This window comes from Malaclemys terrapin, chromosome 2, assembly GCF_027887155.1.
Source record: "Malaclemys terrapin pileata isolate rMalTer1 chromosome 2, rMalTer1.hap1, whole genome shotgun sequence".
In the NCBI taxonomy this organism is placed as follows: Eukaryota; Metazoa; Chordata; order Testudines; family Emydidae; genus Malaclemys; species Malaclemys terrapin.
In genome coordinates, this window is record NC_071506.1 from 17,299,520 (window position 1) to 17,308,602 (window position 9,083).

A 9,083-nucleotide genomic window follows, 5' to 3' on the forward strand; every position below is an offset into this window, starting at 1 on the left:
TGAAATTTTGATCAAACCAATCCATGTTTGACTGATCCTATGCTGGCTGGAGAGGAGTGCAGCAGATCTTTTAAGAATGGACAAAATTCTGACTCTGTCCTGTTTTCTGACTTGATTTTCACAATTTCCCACTACCTTGGTGCATCGTGACAGAACCTCCTTTGCAAACAGATCTGGAGTAGAAAACCGGATCTTCAATGTTGAATGCCAGAAGAGAAATTTAGGATTCCTTTCCAGCACCTATGTTTCAGCTTCTTCTCCCTGTTCTGGGCTCACCCTATGGCAACTGTATTCAGGATTGGCCACGCTGGCTGAGTAGCAGAAAAGTCCCATTACTTTTCTAAATAGCATTTTTGATTTTTGTCCTTGTGCAGTTTCATTTCATTATTTAGATCAAACCAGTTTTCCATGGAGACTGCAACGGTAGTAGTGTCATCAGCCTGTCATTAGTCGAGTCCCTTTGAAACTTCCTTCAGGTGCTTTTGTGCCTTTCTGTGGGGCTTTTTTTTTTTTTTTGCAAAATAGAGGCAGGGTTTTGATAAAAGGTCTCCTTGAACTCCATTCAAATTGTTACAAAATTATGAATGATGTGTGATGGAGAGACCCAATCATCCACCAAGCTCCAGATGAGGCATAAATCCTAACTCTTCAATCAACAAACCAGGAGCAGGAGGTAAAGAGAGAGCTAGCAATGATGGCTTTACATCACTGAGGAATTCCCCAGCTGCCCTATGAGGGCTACTCTCTGCCAGCATGGCACAAAAGACATGGAGACAGAGACCAAGATCTATGTCCTTGAAGGCTTGATTTTCCTCTCACTATCACTGGTGTAAATCAGGAATAACTACATGGTGTAAGAATAACATGGGGGGGGGGGGAAGAGAATCAAACCCTACAGTTCAAATGGAAAAAGCACTAGAAAGGACATACATTGGCAGAGGAAGGGACTTGCTGACCTAACGATCTTGTCTGCTTCTGATTTCTATTATATTCATGGAATATCAGGGTTGGAAGGGACCTCAGGAGGTCATCTAGTCCAACCCCCTGCTCAAAGCAGGACCAATCCCCAGACAGATTTTTGCCCCAGATCCCTAAAATGGGCCCCCTCAAAGAGGGGGCCCACAACTCTGGATTTAGCAGGCCAATGCTCAAACCACTGAGCTATCCCTCCCCCTCCCAAATCTGTTACTCATATTGAAACTCAACTTGAATTAGAAAACAAATAGTGTTCCCTAGCTTTAAATCCAGTTGAAAGCGAGATGATACAAACCTGGAAATATTTTCATTCCTGTAATCTGTCATCAGGAAACCAGCCTGGGAATATTTCACACTGCCACCTAGGTAATTTGATAGTTTGATTATATTAAAGTAATTGCTGAGTGTGTTCTTGCTGACTCCTCTGTATTTCCCTGAAGTAATCCCTGCTCAAACGCATTTGAGGGAAAGAGATTATAAAGTAAGCTTTCTCCTTTGAAATTGTGATACCCTAAATATCACAGTCCACTCCAACTGGCTTTCGTAAACATGCATCATGCAGACAAATAAGCATTATAAATAACCAGTGAGTAATATAACAATAAGTTGCTTACAGCATCCACATTTTGAAATATCTGCTTGAATGAGGGAATTGCAGAAATACGGCACCGTGTAAATTATAGTATCTCCTTTCCTCGAATCCACATTCCCCAAGTGACTCATTGGCAGCAGAATGTACAGTGACGCACCAAACCTGCTTTTGGGCACAAAGACTCAAAGCTCCTACACTCGTAGCACAGGCCTGCAATCTGCGGAAAAGAAATTTCCAAGCAACTCTTAGTGCTTTTCTGCTAGTTAGCAGTCCACTGTATACAACCCCCTCCACTGTCCCTCATTTTTAGTGAGATCACTGACGTTAGTCCCAAAGTTGCCTACATTCCGCTCCCATCACTTTCATACTTGAAAATTTACCTCAGAAATAAAGAAGAGTTGAACTGAGGTTACAGGAGGTCATAGTCTTCTGCAAGAATTGTTTCTGGTGTCCCCTGCTTTGAGTCTTTGTCCCATATTGCATCCCAAATTTAGGCCTGGAAGGTTGAGAGGCATGGGTGGAGATGGCTCTTCATTCTTAGCATCATAGCATCTGGGAGCAAGGTTGCAGCTTGGGCTAGAGCTCGGGCTCTGAAGCGTGGGGGTGGGCATGCGATCCCAAGTTGCAACATCAGAGCATCATCTACACAGCTATTTTTAGAGCACTAGCATGGGCCCCACTACACAGATCCGCGGGAGCTGGGAGATTCACTCCCACATGCAATGTTGACATACCCATACCATGTAAGGCCAAAGAGGACCACCAGATCATCTAGTCTGACCTCCTGTATATCATAGGCCACCAACACCACCCAGGATCCCCACACTAAACCCAACAATGGACATTAGAACAAAGTATTACAGCCCTCAGGAAACTAAACTTCTATGTGCCACAGGCAGGGAATAGGAGGGACTGTGGTGCACCAATGGCCAAGGCCCCTACAATGGCAGAGAACTGATTAAGTGAGGTATCTCCCAGTGATCCTTAAGTATTTAGTTTTCCACAATGCATAATCCTCTCAAACACTTTTATCCCCAATGGGCGATAGCATATCAAATATGTTTCAGTTTCAGAACTTGTTCCAGCCCAAAGATCCCTGAATTTAACAAGACTCACGAAGTACACGCCTGGATGCTGTCACCCATTTGCTATGCAATATATGACAATTTGATTACTCAGAACTTTGCCTTCTCTGGTATCCTGGATGATGGTGTCGAAGGCTTAATGTAGCACGTCTTGGCTGATGATGTTAGACATACTTGTTACCAGAGGCATCTTGTAAACCTGTTAGAGCTTCAGAGACCTTTACCCATTTTGGCCTTTCCTAACATGCCATGTGGTTTTTCTGCTGAGGAGAATTTCAGTCGAAGGTCAAAAGTGGGAGCCAGTCTGACAGCCAAGATGGCTTGCAGATAATCCATGGTTCATCAACAGAGAGAAATACTTCCTGTCGATTAGAGCCAAAGGGCCTGATCTAAAGTTTATTGAAACCAATGGAAAAATTCCCATTGACTGCAGTGGGCTTTGGATCAGGTCCTCCAATAGGTAATCAGGGAGGGACGGAGTAAAGTCAAGGATGCAGGTCTAATGGAATGTTAACGTAGGGAATGAAATTCAATAAATAAATGTACTCAAAGCATGATTTGCCAATAAAAAAAATCATTAAAGGTCAGAGTCAATTGTACTTCATCGAATTCCTCTTCGAGTCCATCCTGTATGATGGCACAGGTAGGCTGCAGATGCCATGGTGAGGAAAAGCTCAGCTCGCTCCTTCATAACACCTTTTTAACTGCTGAGAAAGAAGGACTTCCTCATCTCCTATTTGTTAGCAACTAGGACGACAGGCACTGCTTGAACTTCTGATACCCTAGTAACATTATGAAGTTGTGTTGGCTTCCTCCCTCCTTTTGGTGTGGACAGAGTCCACCACAAGCACAATGCCATCTGTGCACCTTGTATACAACTTCCACAGGGGCCTTAGTTTCTCTGGGCCATCTATGTCCCAGAAATGGAAAGTGACAGTTTAAGTTCCCTGAGTCACTTTGACTTTCTCTGTGTTAAATTCTTTAGTTGGGATGGTGCTGACCAACTCATTGAAGTGCAGCCCGTAGAGTGCTGTTATGTTATCAGCAGGGTTGAGCTCCAGGATCGTGATGTGAAAGCACTGGAAAGCAGACAGGCTAGAAAAGATCAGCATCTGGTCCAAGAGTCTCTTTCCCATTGCCTGAGGGAAGAGTGACAGCAGGTTGCCATTGAAAATGGCAGAGACGGGTACTCTTCAGCACTCTGAGATAGAGTCACAGCCACACCACAGTCAGACTTCCAGTGGGCAGGCAATTGGCAAAGGCCAAGGCAGCCTGTGCCTCCTGGCACCAGTGTCTCCATGTCCAAATGCTCCTAACCCCAGCACAGGAGAAATCGCAGCACTGACTCCTCCACATATCTGCAACTCCTCAGTGCAACACTCCACACAGATATAGGCATATTTCAGAAATAATCTGAAGTAACATTGATAAATGAGGCTACTGTCTCTTTCTTGGAGATTAATAAATGGGTTAATAATTCTCTGCCAGAGCTATTACCACAAGGCCAAGTCATTTGTTTTCTTTGAATCTCAGTTCAAATTTCACTGAACTATCAAGAGGAATGAGAAAGTAGTATGAGTAATCCTGATCTGGACCTTCACTCATAACTTGAACCAAACCTTTTTTGAACTGCTAAAAAGTTCACTCAATAACAATGAGAAAAAAAGTTTAATATTAACTAATAATTATTTATTATTATTATTATTCATTACTTTTACCTTCAAGGATCCACCCCAAACCAAAGCTGAAATGCCAGAATGCATAAGAAAGCCTAGTCTCATGAGATTTCCAGACCAGATTTACAAGCCCACAACCCTGATTCAAAGTCCACTGACATCAATGAGTCTCTTTCCATTGACTCCAAAGGTCTTTGGATCAAGGCCTTTGGTAAAGATCCAGACTTTTGGGTGATTATCTAGAACTTTGGAGGTTGGACTATCAGTAATCTTCACTCACAGGTGACTGTAAAATGGCTTGGTAAAAGTGCATTAAATATATGGCTGGTGAAGTTACGCAAAAAAGAATTTTGTGAGTGTAGGAAAAAGATGTCTACACTTTGATGCTCATAAATGAGAGATTAATGAAATTGACCAGAGAGCATGTTTTTTAGTCCTGGCCCTCTCAAGCATAGAATGCCTATTGTTCAGCAGACCAGCAACCATTAGAGAGCATGATGAAACCACTGAGTTCCTTTTTCATGCGTGATCAAAATCAGAACTTGAACCTAAGTTTCCTGAAGTGGAAGACTAGTGCACTACGTACCTTTACTATAAAGCCCAACGTGTGCAGAGAACTAAAAGCCAACAAAAGTGCGAATCTTCAAAGGAAATGGGTGTATTAAATGAATGGGTATATTAAATGGCACGGGTGTATTAAAAGAAAGAAAATATGTCTCTCTCTTATCTCTATTTGTTCTTTTATATGACAACGTACAAAGATCCACATTATACATATGCATATATGCAGTTGGAGAAGAGACTTCAATACAGGAGACATATAAATATTTATGCTGTGTTAGTAAACCTCTTAATATTACTGCTTTATGGTTATTTGTGTTGTGTAAAGCAAACTACAGTACAATAAAAAGAGGAGGGGGAATATAAACAGAGGAAGAGAGACACATTTAGTACTGCATACATATGAATGGTGACAAGTTGAAGGAGTGGACCACAGGATCTGGTCCAAGAAGTGAATATAGCTGAACCACTTGGTAATAGTAGCATCTCAATTGTCCAATGGCCCCACGGGTTGTTTAACAGGCTTCCTGCGTCTGATGTACTTAAAACATTTTTGCTGTTACTTTTTCGTCTTTAGCTAGCTGTTTTTCAAATTCTTTTTTGGGCTTCCTAATTATAGTTTTACACTTTACTTGCCAGAGTTTATGCTCCTTTCTATTTTCTGCAATAGGATTTAACTTCCAGTTTTTGCCTCTCACTGCTTCTTTTACTTTGTTGTTTAGCCACGGTGGCAGTTTTTTGGTCCTCTTACTATGTTTTTTAATTTGAGGTATACATTTAAATTGAGCCTCTGTTATGGTGTCTTTTAAAATTTCCATGCAGCTTGCAGGGATTTCACTTTTGGCGCTGTACCTTTTAATTACTGTTTAACTAACCTCCTCATTTTTGTGTAGTTCCCTTTCCCAAAATCAAAGGCTACAGTTATGGGCTGAGGAGCACTCAAGGACAATAAGGCCATTGTGGAGAAACTAAATGATTTCTTTGCATTGGTCTTAATGGCTGAGGATGTGAAGGAGATTCCCAAACCTGAGCCATTCTTTTTCGGTGGGAAATCTGAGGAACTGTTCCAAATTGAGGTGTCATTAGAGGAAGTTTTGGAACAAATTGATAAACTAAACAGTAATAAGTCACCAGGACCAGATGGTATTCACTCAAGAGTTCTGAAGGAACTCCAATGTGAAATTGCAGAACTACTAATTGTGGTATGTAATCTATCATTTAAATCAGCTTCTGTACCAGAAAGCTTTTGACAACATCCCTCACCAAAGGCTCTTAAGCAAAGTAAGCTGTCATGGGATAAGAGGGAAGGTCCTCTCATGGATTGGTAACTGGTTAAAAGATAGGAAACAAAGGGTAGGAATAAATGGTCAGTTTTCAGAATGGAGAGAGATAAATAGTGGTGTCCCCCAGGGGTCTGAACCAGAACCAGTACTGTTCAACATATTCATAAATGATCTGGAAAAAGAGTAAACAGTGAAGTGGCAAAATTTGCAGATGATACAAAACTATCAAGGTAGTTAAGACCAAAGCTGATTGTGAAGAGTTACAAAGGGATCTCACAAAACTGGGTGACTGGGCAACAGAATGACAGATTAAATTCAATACTGATAAATGCAAAATAGTGCAGACTGGAAAACATAATCCCAACTATACATATAAAATGATGGGTCTAAATTAGTTGTTACTACTCAAGAAAGAGAACTTGGAGTCATTCCGTATAGTTCTCTGAAAACATTCACTCAATGTGCAGCGGCCATCAAAAAAGCTAACAGATTGTTGGGAATCATTAGGAAAGGGATAGATAAGAAGATACTAAATATCATATTGCCTCTGTATAAATCCATGGTACACCCATATCTTGAATACTGTGTGCAGATGTGGTCGACCCATCTCAAAAAGATATATTGGAATTGGTACAGAAAAGGGCAACAAAATGATTAGGGCTATGGAACAGCTTCCTTCTGAGGAAAGTATAATACAATTTGAACTTTTGAGCTTGGAAAAGAGATGACTAATTGGGGATATGATAGAGGTCTATAAAATCATGACTGATGTGGAGAAAGTAAATAAGGAAGTGTAATTTACTCCTTCTCATAACACAAAAACTAGAGATCACCAAGTGAAATTAATATGCAGCAGGTTTAAAACAAACAAAAGGAAGTTTTTCTTCACACAATGCACAGTCAACCTGTGGAACTCTTTGCCAGAGGATGTTGCGAAGACCAGGACTATAACAGGGTTCAAAAAAGAACTGGATACATTCATGGAGAATAGGTCCATCAATGGGTATTAGCCAGGATGGGTAGGGATGCAAAACCATGCTCTGAAGTGTCCCTAGCCTCTGTTTGCCAGAAGCTGGGAATGGGTACAGAAAAAAAGAAAGAAGAAAGGAAGGAAGGAATGCCCCAAACCCAGAATGGCAAGAACAGAGTCCACTTCCAAATCATTGCAAATCATTTATATGCTTATCTTGATCTTGTAATTGGTACAGTACCCCAGGAATAGCTAACAGAGATATGGAGATAACCAGTTACTTTAACAATCCAAGAGATCCACTTCCTGGACACTACAGTACTAATAAACGATGGCCACATAAACACCACCCTATACTGGAAACTACTGACCGCTATACTTATCTACATGCCTCCAGCTTTCATCCAGACCACATCACACAATTCATTGTCTACAGCTAAGCTCTACGATACAATCACATTTGCTCCAACTCCTCAGACAGAGACAAACACCTACAAGATCTCTATCAAGGGTTCTTACAACTACAATACCCACCTGCTGAAGTGAAAAAAAACAGATTGACAGAGCCAGACGAGTACCCAGAAGTCACCTACTACAGGACAGGCCCAACAAAGAAAGTAACAGAATGCGACTAGCCATCACCTTCAGCCGCCAACTAAAACCTCTCCAGCGCAACAACAAGGATCTACAACCTATCCTGAAGGACGATTCATCACTCACAGATCTTGGGAGACAGGCCAGTCCTTGCTTACAGACAGCCCCCAAACCTGAAGCAAATACTCACCAACAACCACACACCACACAACAAAAACACTAACCCAGGAACCTATCCTTGCAACAAAGCCCGTTGCCAACTCTGTCCACATATCTATTCAGGGGACACCATCATAGGACCTAATCACATCAGCCACACCATCAGGGGCTCGTTCACCTGCACATCTACCAATGTGATATATGCCATCATGTGCCAGCAATGCCTCTCTGCCATGTACATTGGCCAAACCGGACAGTCTCTATCTAAAAGTATAAATGGACACAAATCAGATGTCAAGAATTATAACATTCAAAAACCAGTTGGAGAATACTTCAACCTCCCTGGCCACTCGATTACAGACCTAAAAGTCGCAATATTACTACAAAAAACTTCAAAAACAGACTCCAACGAGAGACTGCTGAATTGGAATTAATTTGCAAATTAGACACCATTAAATTAGGCTTGAACAAAGACTGGTAGTGGATGGCCCATTACACAAAGTAAAACTATTTCCCCATGCTTATTCCCCGCCCCCAAACACACACACAGTTCCTCATATCCCTTGTCAATTGCTGGAAATGGGCCATTTTCATTACCACTACAAACAGTTTTTTCCTCTCCTGCTGATAAAAGCTCACCTTAACTGATCACTCTCCTTATAGTGTGTATAGTAACACGCGTTTCATGTTCTCTGTGTATATATATCGATAGATAGATCTTCCTACTGTATTTTCCACTACATGCATCCGATGAAGTGGGCTGTAGCCCACAAAAGCTAATGCTCTAATAAATTTGTTAGTCTCTAAGGTGCCACAAGTACTCCTTTTCTTTTAACAATCGTATGAGCAGGTAATGTTCTTCCTTTGCGAACTTGTCCATCCCAAATATCTCCTTTTTGTACATGACTAAAATAGCTCAGTCTTAACAAAGGATTAACTGCCTGGGAAAATGGACAGACAAGTGAGTGAGTGGGGGGAGGGATAGCTCAGTGGTTTGAGCGTTGGCCTGCTAAACCCAGGGTTGTGAGTTCAATCCTTGAGGGGGCCATTTAAGGATCTGGGGCAAAATCAGTACTTGGTCCTGCTAGTGAAGGCAGGGGGCTGGACTCAATGACCTTTCAAGGTCCCTTCCAGTTCTAGGAGATGGGATATCTCCATTAATTTATAATTTTATTTATTTTTAATTTA

At 41.5% G+C, this 9,083-nt stretch overlaps 1 pseudogene; it reads right to left on the bottom strand.

Moving 5' to 3' along the window:
• Positions 1-3,198: 3,198 nt before the first annotated feature.
• Positions 3,199-3,788, bottom strand: LOC128833068 (ADP-ribosylation factor-like protein 4A; annotated as a pseudogene).
• Between the last annotated feature and the right edge of the window lie 5,295 nt (positions 3,789-9,083).